Below are 14055 nucleotides of genomic sequence, written 5' to 3'. Positions count from 1 at the left end.
GTGAAATGTCAGGCCTTGTGCAAACCATTGCATACATCAAGCTACCAACAACATTTGCGTATGGTACCTTTGACATATACTCTCGTTCAGCTTCATCCATTGGCGACATAGTAGTACTTAGCTTAAAATGGGGAGCAAGTGGAGTACTAACTGGCTTAGTCTTGTCATCTATGCCAAAACGTTGTAGTACTCTCTTCAAATATTCTTTCTGAGATAAACAGAGTTTCTTTGAACGTCTATCTCTAATTATCTCCATGCCAAGAATTTTCTTTGCCTCACCCAGATCCTTCATCTCGAACTCCTTCTTCAGTTGAATCTTCAACTTATCAATTTCTTCCGAATTCTTGGAAGCTATCAACATATCATCAACATATAGGAGAAGATATACAAAGGAACCATCTTTAAGCTTGTGCAAATACACACAATGATCGTATTTGCTTCTCTTGTACCCTTGCCGTAACATAAACTCGTCAAATCGCTTGTACCATTGTCTAGAAGATTGTTTCAATCCGTACAACGATTTTTCAAGTTTGCACACCATATTTTCTTTTCCAGCAACTTTGAATCCTTCTGGCTGAGTCATGTAGATTTCCTCCTCCAAGTTTCCATGTAAAAACGCAGTTTTTACATCCATCTGAACTAGTTCCAAATCCAATTGTGCTACCAAAGCCAACATAATTCTAATGGAGGAATGTTTTACAACTGGAGAAAACACTTCATTGTAATCAATTCCCTCCTTTTGAGCATATCCTTTGGCCACCAATCTTGCTTTGTAGCGAACATCTACTTGGTTAGGAAATCCTTCTTTCTTTGCAAATACCCATTTGCACCCAATTGCTTTCTTTCCCTTCGGGAGATTGGCCAATCTCCATGTATGATTCTGATGAAGGGACTGTATTTCATCATTCATGGCAATCCTCCACTTATCTTCTTCTGAACTTTGGACAACATCTTTATAAGTGGTAGGAACATCATCAGCTACAATTGAGGTTGCACAAGCAACTGTCTCTATGAGACGAACAGGTTTCGTTATTGTTCTTTTTGGCCTGCTGGTTGCTATTGATTCAAGTTGTTGTTGAGGTTCCTGAGTTGGAATCTCCTCTACTGGCTCTCCTTCCAGAGGGTAATCTTTCATTTGTTTCCTCCTCTGCTTCTTGTGTAGGAAAAATAAATTTTCCCTCAAACTCCACCTGCTTAGAAGCACCTTTATTTTGTTTGGTATCTTCTGTTACCTTATTTACCATAGCAGATTCATCAAAGGTAACATCCCTGCTGAATATTACTTTCTTTGTCATAGGACACCATAAGCGATATCCTTTGACTCCAGAAGTAATTCCCATAAAAATAGCCTTCTTTGCCCTTGGATCCAATTTTGACTCTGTCACATGATAATATGCAGTTGAGCCAAACACGTGCAAAGAGTTATAATCTACAGCAGGTTTTCCATACCATTTTTCAAATGGTGTTTTGCCATCAATAGCAGCAGATGGTAGACGATTAATGAGGTGGCATGCATATGTAATTGCCTCAGCCCAAAATTCTTTGCCCAAGCCAGCATTGGACAACATACACCGTACCTTCTCCAGCAAGGTCCGGTTCATACGTTCTGCCACTCCATTTTGTTGTGGTGTATGTCTAACAGTGAAGTGTCGGACGATGCCATCATTTTCACAGACCTTATTGAAATGATCATTTTTGTATTCACCTCCATTGTCTGTGCGAATACACTTGATCCTCCTGCCTGTCTGATTCTCCACCATCGTCTTCCATTTGAGAAAAATTCCCAACACTTCATCTTTGCTCTTCATTGTATACACCCATACTCTTCGGGAAAAATCATCAACAAAGGTTACAAAATAGTGCTTCCCACCCAATGAAGGTGTTTTGGAAGGACCCCAAACATCAGAGTGTACATAATCCAAAATGCCTTTAGTATTATGGATCGCTGTACCAAATTTAACCCTTGTCTGTTTCCCTTTAACACAATGCTCACAAAACTCCAAGTTGCAAGCCTTGACTCCTTTTAACAATCCTTGATCTGATAGAGTTTTCAAGGATTTTCCTCCAGCATGTCCCAAGCGCATGTGCCATAGCTTGGTTGCTTCTGCCTCTTTGTCGTCACTGGATGTCACTGTCGCTGTCCCAATAACTGTACTGCCACAATAGCGGTACATATTATTATTCTTCCGATTAGCCTTCATTACCACTAGTGCACCGGAACATACTCTCATCACTCCATTTTCTGCAATGATTTTAAACCCTTTTGATTCCAGGGCTCCCACAGAGATGAGATTCTTCTTCAAATCCGGTACATATCGAACATCTGTTAATGTTCTGATCATTCCATCATGGTTCCTTAATCGTATTGAACCAATGCCATATGAGGTAAGAGGGCTGTTATCCGCTGTGTGGACGACTCCATATTCTCCTTCTTGAAATTCCACGAACCAGTCCCTGTTGGGACACATATGATAGCTACAAGCCGAGTCCATCAACCATATGTCTGATGATGTTGATGACTCTGTTGTAACTAATGAGAAGTCTGAATCATCACAATCAGCTACATTTGAATCCATAATAGCCTTTCCATTGTTATGTTTGGCCTTATTCTTCAACTTCGGACAGTCTTTCTTCCAGTGCCCTTTTTCTCGACAAAAGGCACATTCATCTTTGCTGGGTCTGGATCTTGACTTGGATCTTCCCTTCTTTGTCCTCGTTTGATTTTGAGGACGACCCCTCACAAATAGTGCTTCTCCTTCTCCGCCCTTCTGTTTTTCTCGCTTTCTTTGTTCATAGCTGTACAAAGCCGAACAAACTTCTCTGAGAGAAATTTCGTCATTTCCATGGAGTAGAGTAGTTTCAAGGTGCTCGTACTCATCAGGAAGTGACGCCAACAACATTAAGGCCAAGTCACCATCATCATAAGTTGTATCCATATTTTGCAAATCTGTGACCAACTTATTGAAACTGGTGATATGTTCATTCATCGTGGTACCAGGAACATAGGTGAAGTGAAACAGTCTCTTCTTCATGTACAATTTATTTTGACTGTTTTTCTTCAAAAATTTATCCTCCAGTGCTTTCCATAATTTACTTGCAGAAGTTTCCTTTGTGTATGGATATTTCTGCTCTCTAGCAAGGTAGGATCGAATAGTACCGCAAGCAACACGGTTGATAATTCTCCAATCTTCTTCTCCAATAACATCTGGTTTCTTTTCTTCAATGGCCAGATCTAGCCCTTGTTGAAAAAGGACATCTAGAACCTCGCCTTGCCACATCCCAAAATGTCCGGACCCGTCAAATATTTCGACCGCAAATTTCGCATTTGACACAATTCTTGTCATAAGCGAAGATGCCAATGATGACGTATTGTTGACACTTGATGTAGATTCTTCTTGTTTATTGTCTCCCATCTTTGACACAAATATTATTTAATAGCTGACGACACAAATCAAGATTATTTCCTTTCTGGTGTGGAAGATCAGACTAAGCTGCAACCACAGAGCATACTCAGACAGAACCTTGACTCAGTTACCAAGATAAATCTTTTCTGATGTGGAAGATCAGACTATGCTGCAACCACAGAGCATACTTAGACAGTACCTTGGCTCTGATACCAATTGTTGCGGAAGCCAAATGTATATAGTGTGAATAAGTCACAACTACTATACCAAAAATTATGACAGCCACCAAATAATAAATAAGACAATAAAGCAACAATAAAGGGAACACCAGAATTTACGAGGTTCGGCTAATTTAGCTTACTCCTCGGACACAACCAATATTTTATTTCACTCCAAAAATACAAGTGAAATAATACTAAAGAGTGAAGATACAAATGCCTTAAACAGATGAGAAGGCAAATGAGAGGTGTGTTTAAAACCTAAACATTAAGCCTTCTTTTATAGGGGGAAAATCCCCCCAACTTTTGTTTTCCCACCGATGTGGGACAAACATTTTGTCAAATTCAACATAGCCAACAAATGAAGCTGTGTTTAGGCATGTTCATTCTATTCCATACCCACCCTCTCCAAGGCAAGTCCTCCATAGCCCCTTTTTTCAGCTATAGACACTACTTAGTGTATATTCCCCAGCTGCAGTTAGCCAATGATTTTGTATATAATCTGATGCAAATTTATCTCTAGTTGTACATATTTTCTTTCAATACCAGCTGCAATTTCACTCCCTTTTAAGTAGATGTGATCCACCCATCTTACTCCCTTTTAACCTGGTTCCTTTTTATTCTATAACGTCTTTGACAACATTAATGTCACTTCTAGTTGTCTAATTTTCATTGGCCTTGTAGCTATTGGTTAGTTCTTTTTTACTCTATGGCATCTTTGAAAATATTAGTATCCCATGAGATTTACTTCTATTCTATATCTTTGCAAAATAAATGTTTAGAAAGCGGTCTATCTAGACTACGGTATCCTATTATTTTTAACTTTTTTAGTTTATAAATGGAACTTCTTTGTAGAGCTGTTAATTAAGTTTTTAAGGCGAAATTAATAGCAATGTTTGGTTGGTCATAAAAGGATTTAAACTTAAACTTGTGAAGAAGAGTTCTAATTTCATTGCAATTTTGTTTGTCAAAGGTGAATGAGATATGAATCCTTATAAGAAATAATTTTGAGAAGTTAAATGATATCCAAGTTTCCTTTAAAATAAATTTTTAGTTGATTTTAAAATTAAAATATTAGGAAAAATTGTAATAATAAGTAGTCTAATTTGACATTCCTATATAAAAGTCGAAGAAAGATAAATCTTCTAATTTCATGTGGTACAGTTTCTCGTGATCTCATTCAGAATACAATACCAAATTCAATTAGCCTGAATTGTCAACACGTTCATATAAACAATAATTATATTAAGAAGTAAGCAAAAACCAAAAGATTAACATCTTGTTATCATTGAGCGATATGGAAAGAATTAACAGCGACTTTTTGCTTGATCACCAAAGTCAAAGTAAAATTGAAACCCTATCATTGAATACACATAAAAATGATATCTATAGAATACAAAATATTTTTCATTAAAACATCAAAAACCAACTTTAGAAACAGAACTATATCAAACGTGTCAATATCCTCGTAGGAAATAAAGCAGATCTCTAAAAAGTATCAACGTATCTAAAAAGAACACATAATTCTTCAAAATCACCAACAAACATACTATTAATGCATTGAGAAAATAGAAACAGTTGAATTTAGGCAAAAAAATTACCTAATAATTGATTACTCAAACAGTTTTGGGCAAATGCTACGTGGGCTAGGGGAGAAAGCTTTTGTGGTGTTGATATCTTATGCAATTAAAATTAAGGAAAATTTTCATAAAGCACTATCTTTTAGTAGTAATTAGTCATCTATAGATACCATTTGCTATATTACGGATTATAAATACATTTTCTGTGGTTATAAGATGTATTTGATGTATTTAAGCTATTGTATTCATGAATATAGTAGCAAAAATAGGCGTGAATCAGGAAAGTTCAGCTAATCAGTGGTTGTATTCGACTGTATTCATGAAGTGAAACACAACATTACAGCTAGACATATTATTGTATTTGAATGTATTCACGGCGTGAAATAGAGGATTATAATGTTTTTAAAATGGAAAGTGAATCAATTAACATAATAGACTCCTAATATAATTCAATAAACTCAATTATAACACACAATTTTTTTATTTTCAATTATAAAAAAAGATTCTCAACAGAAAAATACCCCAAAATATAGCAATCTTCAGAGAAATTATATAATACATATGAATACATAAATTATATTAATTAAAAAAACATATGAATACATTCATGACATATAGCGAGACAATGAATACAATGAAATACATAGAATAGAGCGGTATACATTGAAATACAATGAGAAAAAAAGACAGTGAATACAATGAAATACATAAAATACAACGAGATACATTGAATTACAATGAAAAAAAAAGACAATGAATACAAATAAATACATGAAAATACAGCGTGATATGTTGAAAATACATTGAAATATATTAACAGAAAATCAAGTTGCTCAGCCCCAAAATCCATCGTCTTTGTTTAAGAACAAACCCTAATTTCCGGCGAATCCGCCGTCGAGCAAAAACCCTGAATCTCACTTCCCACGCATCCTGTACATTGCTTCTGACACATGTTTGAACCAACGATAACCATTTTTGAATGATTTCTTGACTTTTCCTTCCATGGAATATATCTTATATTTGGCCACCCTCTTCTTCCTTTTAAGCTCCGGCGTTGAATACCATGGTTGATTCTCTGGTAATTGATAGTTACTGGATTTTGAGGTTGGGTATTTGTGAGAAGGCATCATATCCGTTGACGTTGTCGTCGCCAAGAGAAGTGGTGGTCGGTCAATGAATTCAGTATTATTAGGAAGAGAGAATGACATGTATCAAATTAGAGAGAGAAATAAAATAGTGTAACTGAATAACGTATTTAGTGACTTAGGGCTAGGAGGTACCAAAATTAGATATTTTGCTATAAACCTTAAAAGGTATCTATAGAATATAGTTTTTTTAAATGATATTTATTTAAAATAAATAAGGTGTTAACCTTTGCTATAGGAGGTAAAAATTCCTAAAATTAATAATGATTTAGTTGAGATCAATTATCTATAACGAAGGAGTCCTTAACTAAATTGAATTCTAAAAACTATCACCCAAGTGCATAGCTTTTTAGCATTTAAATTTTTCAGTTGAATTCAAAGTCCCGAATATTAAAAGAATCTTTAAATATTACAATTTTATCCAGTACATTATTTGTTTCTTTAAAAGATAAAATTTAGCCTTTTGAGGTTTAAAAGTCCGTCAATATTTTGGGTATATTTTAGTCGTTTAATATTTAGCCTAAAATATCCGTACTTTTATAATAATATAGATAGATAGATAGATAGATATATAGGTAGATAATACAAAGATTATACATATATTATATCTCCATCGGCTATTTTTAGTTGAAGCGATTGGGTGTAGAAATTGCATGGGGCGTCCTATTTAGTCGCCTCATTTTAACTTATACCGTTTTGTTTTTTCGTTTGCATCCGTACCCATTTTTTTTGTTAAAAGTGTTTTAAAAAGACGATTTTGGCCTTCTTTAATAAAAGACTACTAACAAACTGCAGGACAAAAACTTAAGCATGTTTAGGCTGAAGTTTTAGCAAATGAACTAAAAAAGTTTAGCTTGTTTAGACCGAAGTTTCGGATAAAACTGTAGATTGTCTTACAAAACTTTAGCATATTTTGGTATGAACTTTTAGCAAATGAACTAAATAACTTCAGCATGTTTTGTATGAAGTTTTAGCAAATGAACTAAATAACTTTAGCATGCATTAGCAAAAACTCATTAGAAAATTACATACTGCAAGACAAAGACTTAAGCATGTTTAATCTAAAGTTTTAGCAAATTAACTAAATAACTTAAGCATGTTTAGTCTGAAGTTTTAGCAAATGAACTAAAAAACTTAAGCATGTTTAGTATGAAGTTTTATCAAATGAACTAAAAAACTTAAGCATGTTTAGTCTGAAATTTTAGCAAATGAACTAAATAACTTAAGCATGTTTAGTCTGAAGTTTTAGCAAATGAACTAAATAACTTCACCATGTATTAGCGTGAAGTTTTAGCTTCAATGTAAAACAACTTCAGCGGCTACTGTAATTGGCTGAAGTTTTACACCATCTCGCATGCTAATGAATAACTCCTGATATTGTAAAACAACGTCATCTCCAAAACTTAGCATGCTAATGCTAATGCTTCAATATAAAACAACTTTAGCATGCATTTCATGAATGAGGTTGCAGATCACGTGATTTATTAGGGGTATAATTGTTATATTATTATGGATTTTTTGTTAACTGGCTACCAAATTAATAATTTTTAAAAATAGAGTATAAATTAAAAGGTGGCATAAATATGGGACACGACTGCAAATTCCCCGATTGGGTGGATTGCTATTTGGATTAGTTCTTCAAAACAAAAACATTACTGAAAAACCAAGATGCCAACTAATTTAGCGGCCCAATTTCTTTAATTTCAGCTAATCCGTTGGTTATGAGCCAAGATATTGGCCGAAATTGCCACTCGTTTAAGAACTAAGAACTTGTGATTTTCTTTTTCGTCGTCCTCCTTCAATACATCAAACTCTTTTGTTAATTTTCGATTTAATTGGACCAAAGTATATGTAACTAGTAATGAAAAATATAATCTTATTCAATCAATTACATGTAGTAGTACTTCTCCAATTTGTATGTTGTGGTTAAATAATAACAAAGTCTATTATGAAGTACATCCTTTGTTTTTTTTTTGGGGGGAGGGGGGAGGGTTACAAATAGAAATCACTGGTACACTTTGGTGTAAGTTCCAGGGTATGGAAAAATCCTTGGTGGGGAGCTATTTCCCCCCGAATGGGACCCTACGCGAAGCGAATTCGGATATAGTCAGGCTCCAATACGGGTACCGAACAGTGACGGAGCCAGAATTTTCAAGATATCACATTTAAATAATTAGATACATTGAAAAATCAAGGGGAGTCAACGTATAGTAAATATACATGAAATAAAAAAATTATCTAGCAATATAGTATAATTTTATAGCGAAAGGGTATCGCTTGACATTCCTTGGTTATCGGATACCGAGTGGGAAACCAAAAAAAGTTCAGGAATTTACTTAAAAAGGTTTCAAGGCTTTCGATTGTGTTTTTGAATTTCATGAGCTGTGTTTTGACGAGAATACAGAGAATTCCCATTTCTGAATATACACACCATGAAATAAAACATACCATCACATTAATTACCAATGCAACTAATAGCAGATTACATAAATTCAAGATTTAAATATTGATAACATCTGGCAGACAAGGCTTAGACTTATTAGAAACACACATAAAGCAGAGTATTTAAACATTGGGCCTTCAAGTGTAGAAAGTCCTCAAATTTCATCTCCAACTTCATTGCCGAATACTGAAATTAACGGTGCTTAGATTTCAGATAAGCCTCTTGAACACCTGCACCATAATTTTTAGCAGTAATAGGAGCATCTTGAACAAAGCTGCTACTATAACGATTTTTTATCATTTTAGAAGCCTCTTGAATGCCACTATTACGACTCTTAACAGTGATAACGCCCTGACGAATTGATGTGGCCGTAGTAACACATAGGAGCACGACAAAGATGACTATTGTTATATTTTTACCCATAGAAACTATTTTGTTAATTCTGTGCTAAGATATGGATAATTATGCATTTGCACTTAAAAAATATAGGCAATTAGAGCCGATTGTGGAATTGTTTCTATGTGCCTTTTGCAATGGATAATCCATTCACTTCTTGACGATCCATGCATCTTCAATCAACAATAGCTATAGTTCTCCTATGCAATTTTGAGAGAAAAGATTCCTTAGTAGAATAGTCTGTATGTGCCTTCTTGTAAATAAAATCCAATCACCACAAGACAATTGAATGTATGTATTATATGGAGATTTAAATATTAATGCAATTAGTCCCAATTCTTTTATGTGCCATAAGCGGTTAGGTGTTTGTCCTGATTTTCTTACCATATTTGATTTTAGGACGGACAACATATTTACCATAATTAATTTTTCCTTTTACGTAAAGGAAAATATAATTCTTTCATATTTGGCCAGTCCCTTTTCTAGGAGGAAAATGTTTGGATTCTATAAATTGAAAACCCTTCCTTCTCATTTAGTAGCATTCACAATGTAGCCACAAGGTGTTTTAGAGTCTTTCTGCGTGCCACTCGTGTTTGACTTTTTGTGAGGTTGTTTTCTCGATATTTTGTACTCTCTTTTATATAGTGGACTACTCGTCTGCGCCGTGGATGTAGGTCAATTGACCAAACTGTATGAGTCAAAGTCTGATCAGACAAGAATCGGCGTGAGAAGGGATGGTGAAAAGTTACTTGGAACTGTCATATTCATACCACGATGTAACGACACGCACCTCGGCCACGTCCGAGGTCATGTATTTAGGATATCTGGGAGGCGAATTGGATATCACGACATTTCAAGGGGTTAGCCCGTAATATAGTCAAATTACTTAAGTACTATGGTTAATGACCGTTGGGTAAGAGAGAAGATCTAGTATATAAACTAAGTGAGAAGAAGAAGTAAGGGGAGACAGAACAAATGAATACACAGACATACTCCCTAAAAAGAGGAGGGGTTTTCATCTCTTTCTCTCTCTCCATAAAGGAGAAAGAAGGAAGGAAGCTCAGATCTTCAACATATATCGTTAGTCTCGCCACACCATATGTACGGGGTTCTACATTATTAAAGATCGGTGACTTTTTTCATCTATGTATTCCTCATTGTCGTTCAACATTATGGAAATCGTCATCCGCTTCTTATATAATGTGATTTAATCAATATTACAATCAAATCTTATGTGTACTATGTTTTCTTACTCCCTTCTTCTATCTTAGATCTAGAGTAAAGTATCATTGGCTGATATTTACCTAAAATCTTCTTATTTAATTAGTTTAGCAAAAAGCTCAACACTTTTTGGTCAAACAATTTGGCGCCATCTGTGAGGATTTCTTAGCCAAAAATTTAGTTTCTTCTAGATCTAAAGCCAGCCAGAATATCACTTCCCAGTTGTCATGACCTCACCATCTCCGTATAAATACCAACTTGAAAAAGTGGTAGACAAGATTTTGAAATAACCAAACCAATCAGAGTCAGATCTTTGCATGAAATCGAAATTATGTCTGATATCTACACAAAATTCGTGTCTCGCTGTAGCGACGGGTTTGGTACGTCTTACGAGTACACAAAATGGTATTACGGCCACTAAGCACTTAGCACGTTCGCAATCCTATTCTATATATTAAAGTTGCATATCGATCTATGCCTCCTCCTCTTAGGGAAGGGCGATAACCTAATGTGATTCTTTGAAATAACTAGCTTATCCTACCTTATTTTTGCACCCATATGCACAGTAAGTAATTTATGTATGGAGTATAACTTATGTTTCCTTTATTTTTGCGCACACCAAATACGGAATCGGACCAGGACCCGAGCGCGAGATCCCAACGGGTAAAGTATGTTCAGCCCATAAGCCTAGATGCAACTAGCGACGAGGCCAAACGCGAAGCTACCGAATCTGAAGAAGGAATTCACGCCCTTCATCGACTTATCACGTCAAGGTAACAAGCAATTTCGTTTGAGCTTAACTTGTCATTTTTCTTTTTTGGATCGAGATAGGAATACGAGCATTCTCATAGGTGCGCGAACAATGAACAAGCGCTACCAAACACATCAGGACAACATTCCGCACCATACTGTCCCGCAAGCAACGGTCGAGCCAGACCCTCCACACCATGCCATATTACAAATAACGACAAACACTCAGAACGAGACGGTATTATTAAGGAAATTTCCATAGACCTGGGACGGGGCGGTGAGTCCATGGAACAGTCTCTCCAACACAGGCAGAACATAAGCACAAAAAATAAAACTTGCACGGCTGCCCGCCATGGCAATCCTTTGCCGGTTCAGCCGATTAGATATTACAAATCACGCCCGAACTGCATTTGAAATTAATCAAATTCCAGGGTGTCCAGAAGCACAAGCGACAAAATTCATCGCCCATCCCACCAAAGAAGGGACTAGATAAACCGGGACTCACCCCGACGTATGGTACTCTCCAATACAAGCAAAATTGAACAAACCACGACTCACCCCGATGTACAGTACTCTCCAATGAAAGCAAAATTGAACAAATCGGGACTCACCCCGACGCACGCATAAATAATGCAGCAACGTGTAATGTTCTCCAATAAAAGTAATGCACCATGCAAATCTCACAATCCCACCAAGCTTGCATATCACCAAATGAAAGGAAAGTTCGACCTTTCTCGAACTCACAATGGGTTACTATTTCGACATTGCTCGAATTTACACCCTTACAGCCATCGACCTTCGCCAAGAAAAAGGAAAGTTCGACTTTGCTCGAACTCACAACGGTTACGATTTTGACCTCGATCGAATTTACACCCTTACAGCCATTGGCCTTCACCAAGCGAAAGGAAAGTTCGACCTTGCTCGAACTCACAACGGGTTACGATTTCGACTTTGTTCAAATTTACACCCTTATGGCCATTGACCTCGCTCAAATGTACATGCGCAATAGCTGCGCCTTACAAAAGGCCAAAAAGGGACCCACAAGAAATAGATGAAAACAAATAAAAAAAGAACAAAAAAAAACTAAGTACAAAGGCTGCAACAAATTTTCACTCGGTGTCATCTCCACCGCCATTTTCCCCAGCATCGTCGTTATTAGAAGGAAGCCCATCTTCGATCTCAGCACCCTCACCGGCCTCCGGTGTCGCAGGGTCATAACCGCAGGCAAGACGAGCCTCGCGTGCCTTCGCCCGAGCATCTTCAAAAGCAGCCTCAGAAACGTTCCCCACCTCCCACAAGCCCTTATATATATCTCGTTGGGCCTCGGCATGAACCCATAGCTCATACAAGCGGCGGGGGACAGCGGCAAGGGCAGATTCTTAAGGGCGGGCCTGAGCTAACAACTGCGCCTACTCAACCTTGAGAGCCGTAACTCTATCTTCTAAGATCGAAGCATCTCGATCAAGTTCATCGATCCGCTTCTCGAGCCGTGCCTCCCTCACTGTGGCTGTCGCCCTCTCGTCTGCTCAGACCTAAGGACGCGTACTGCTAGAAAATAAGCTTTTAGTGACAATTATTTACTGACGATTAGTTAATTACCACTAATCTATTTCTTAAACTTAGGTATTTATCGGTAAATGAATATTTTCCAGGAATAAGTTATTTTCTCTGGCAATTGAGACAAATTGTCAGTATAATCTATGCAACACATTAGGAAGCCGCTTTCATTATTTCATCTTACCTCCAATTTTTTAGATTCCCTCATTTACTTTTTTTTCCCATCAAAATCAAACTTTTCCCTCTTTAAAATATTGATTTCACAGATTATCTTTTTCACCCCTCACATTTATCTCCACATATCACCTATTTCTCGTCGTGGTGAAGGCCATTAGCAATCATGGATGCTAACTACCTCTCATATGCACCTTTTCTCTGTCCTTCCTTTCTCACAAACCACATTAGTAGACAGTAATGCCTCTTCTTCCACTCTCAAGGAAGTTAGGTCCGTTGGCTGTCCTTTTTTATTATAGAGGAAGAAGCAGACGAGGGACGTGATGGAGAAAGCCGGGAAGGTATTTTATAAATTATTATTTTTCCATCACTATGTACTTTCTATTGAAATGGGAGGACCTTTAGTTTTTGATATTTTAATTTCTAGAATTCCAAAGATGTTGATAATTGCTATATTATTGGGGATTTTGCTCAAAATGCTGCTTAATTTGGGTGAGAATTATTGAAGTAGATCTTCCTAGAACTTGAATTGTTCTATACATAGTGCTTTTTTCTTTTCTTCTTTGTTATTACTATCCTTTCAATGTTCAATTTTAATATGAGAATTTATAAGTATATATCTTGGTTGTTGATTCCAATGGTCTCAAAATATCAGTCAAGATTTGTGGGTTTCTTTGAAAAATGCATATTTTATTTTATTCATGTATTTACCAATAAGATGTTTCAGAAGGAGATAGCCAAGGAACTTCTTATTATCATGTCCTTTTTCTTGTTTACAACCTTTCATATTATCACACTAAAAAATTCATTTATGTTAAGTTTGGCAAATGTTTTTGTCCCACATCGGTGGGAAAAAAAGAGTTGGGGGAATTTTCCCCCTATAAAAGAAGGCTTAATGTTTAGGATTTAAAAACACCTCTCATTTGCCTTCTCATCTGTTTAAGGCATTTGTATCTTCTCTCTTTAGTATTATTTCACTTGTATTTTTGGAGTGGAATAAAATATTGGTTGTGTCCGAGGAGTAGGCAAAATTAGCCGAACCTCGTAAATTCTGGTGTTCCCTTTATTGTTGCTTTATTGTCTTATTTATTATTTGGTGGTTGTCATAATTTTTGGTATAGTAGTTGTGACTTATTCACACTATATACATTTGGCTTCCGCAACAAT

This window comes from Nicotiana sylvestris, chromosome 8 (genome assembly GCF_000393655.2).
Source record: "Nicotiana sylvestris chromosome 8, ASM39365v2, whole genome shotgun sequence".
In the NCBI taxonomy this organism is placed as follows: Eukaryota; Viridiplantae; Streptophyta; class Magnoliopsida; order Solanales; family Solanaceae; genus Nicotiana; species Nicotiana sylvestris.
Note: the sequence above shows the minus strand (reverse complement) of the source record.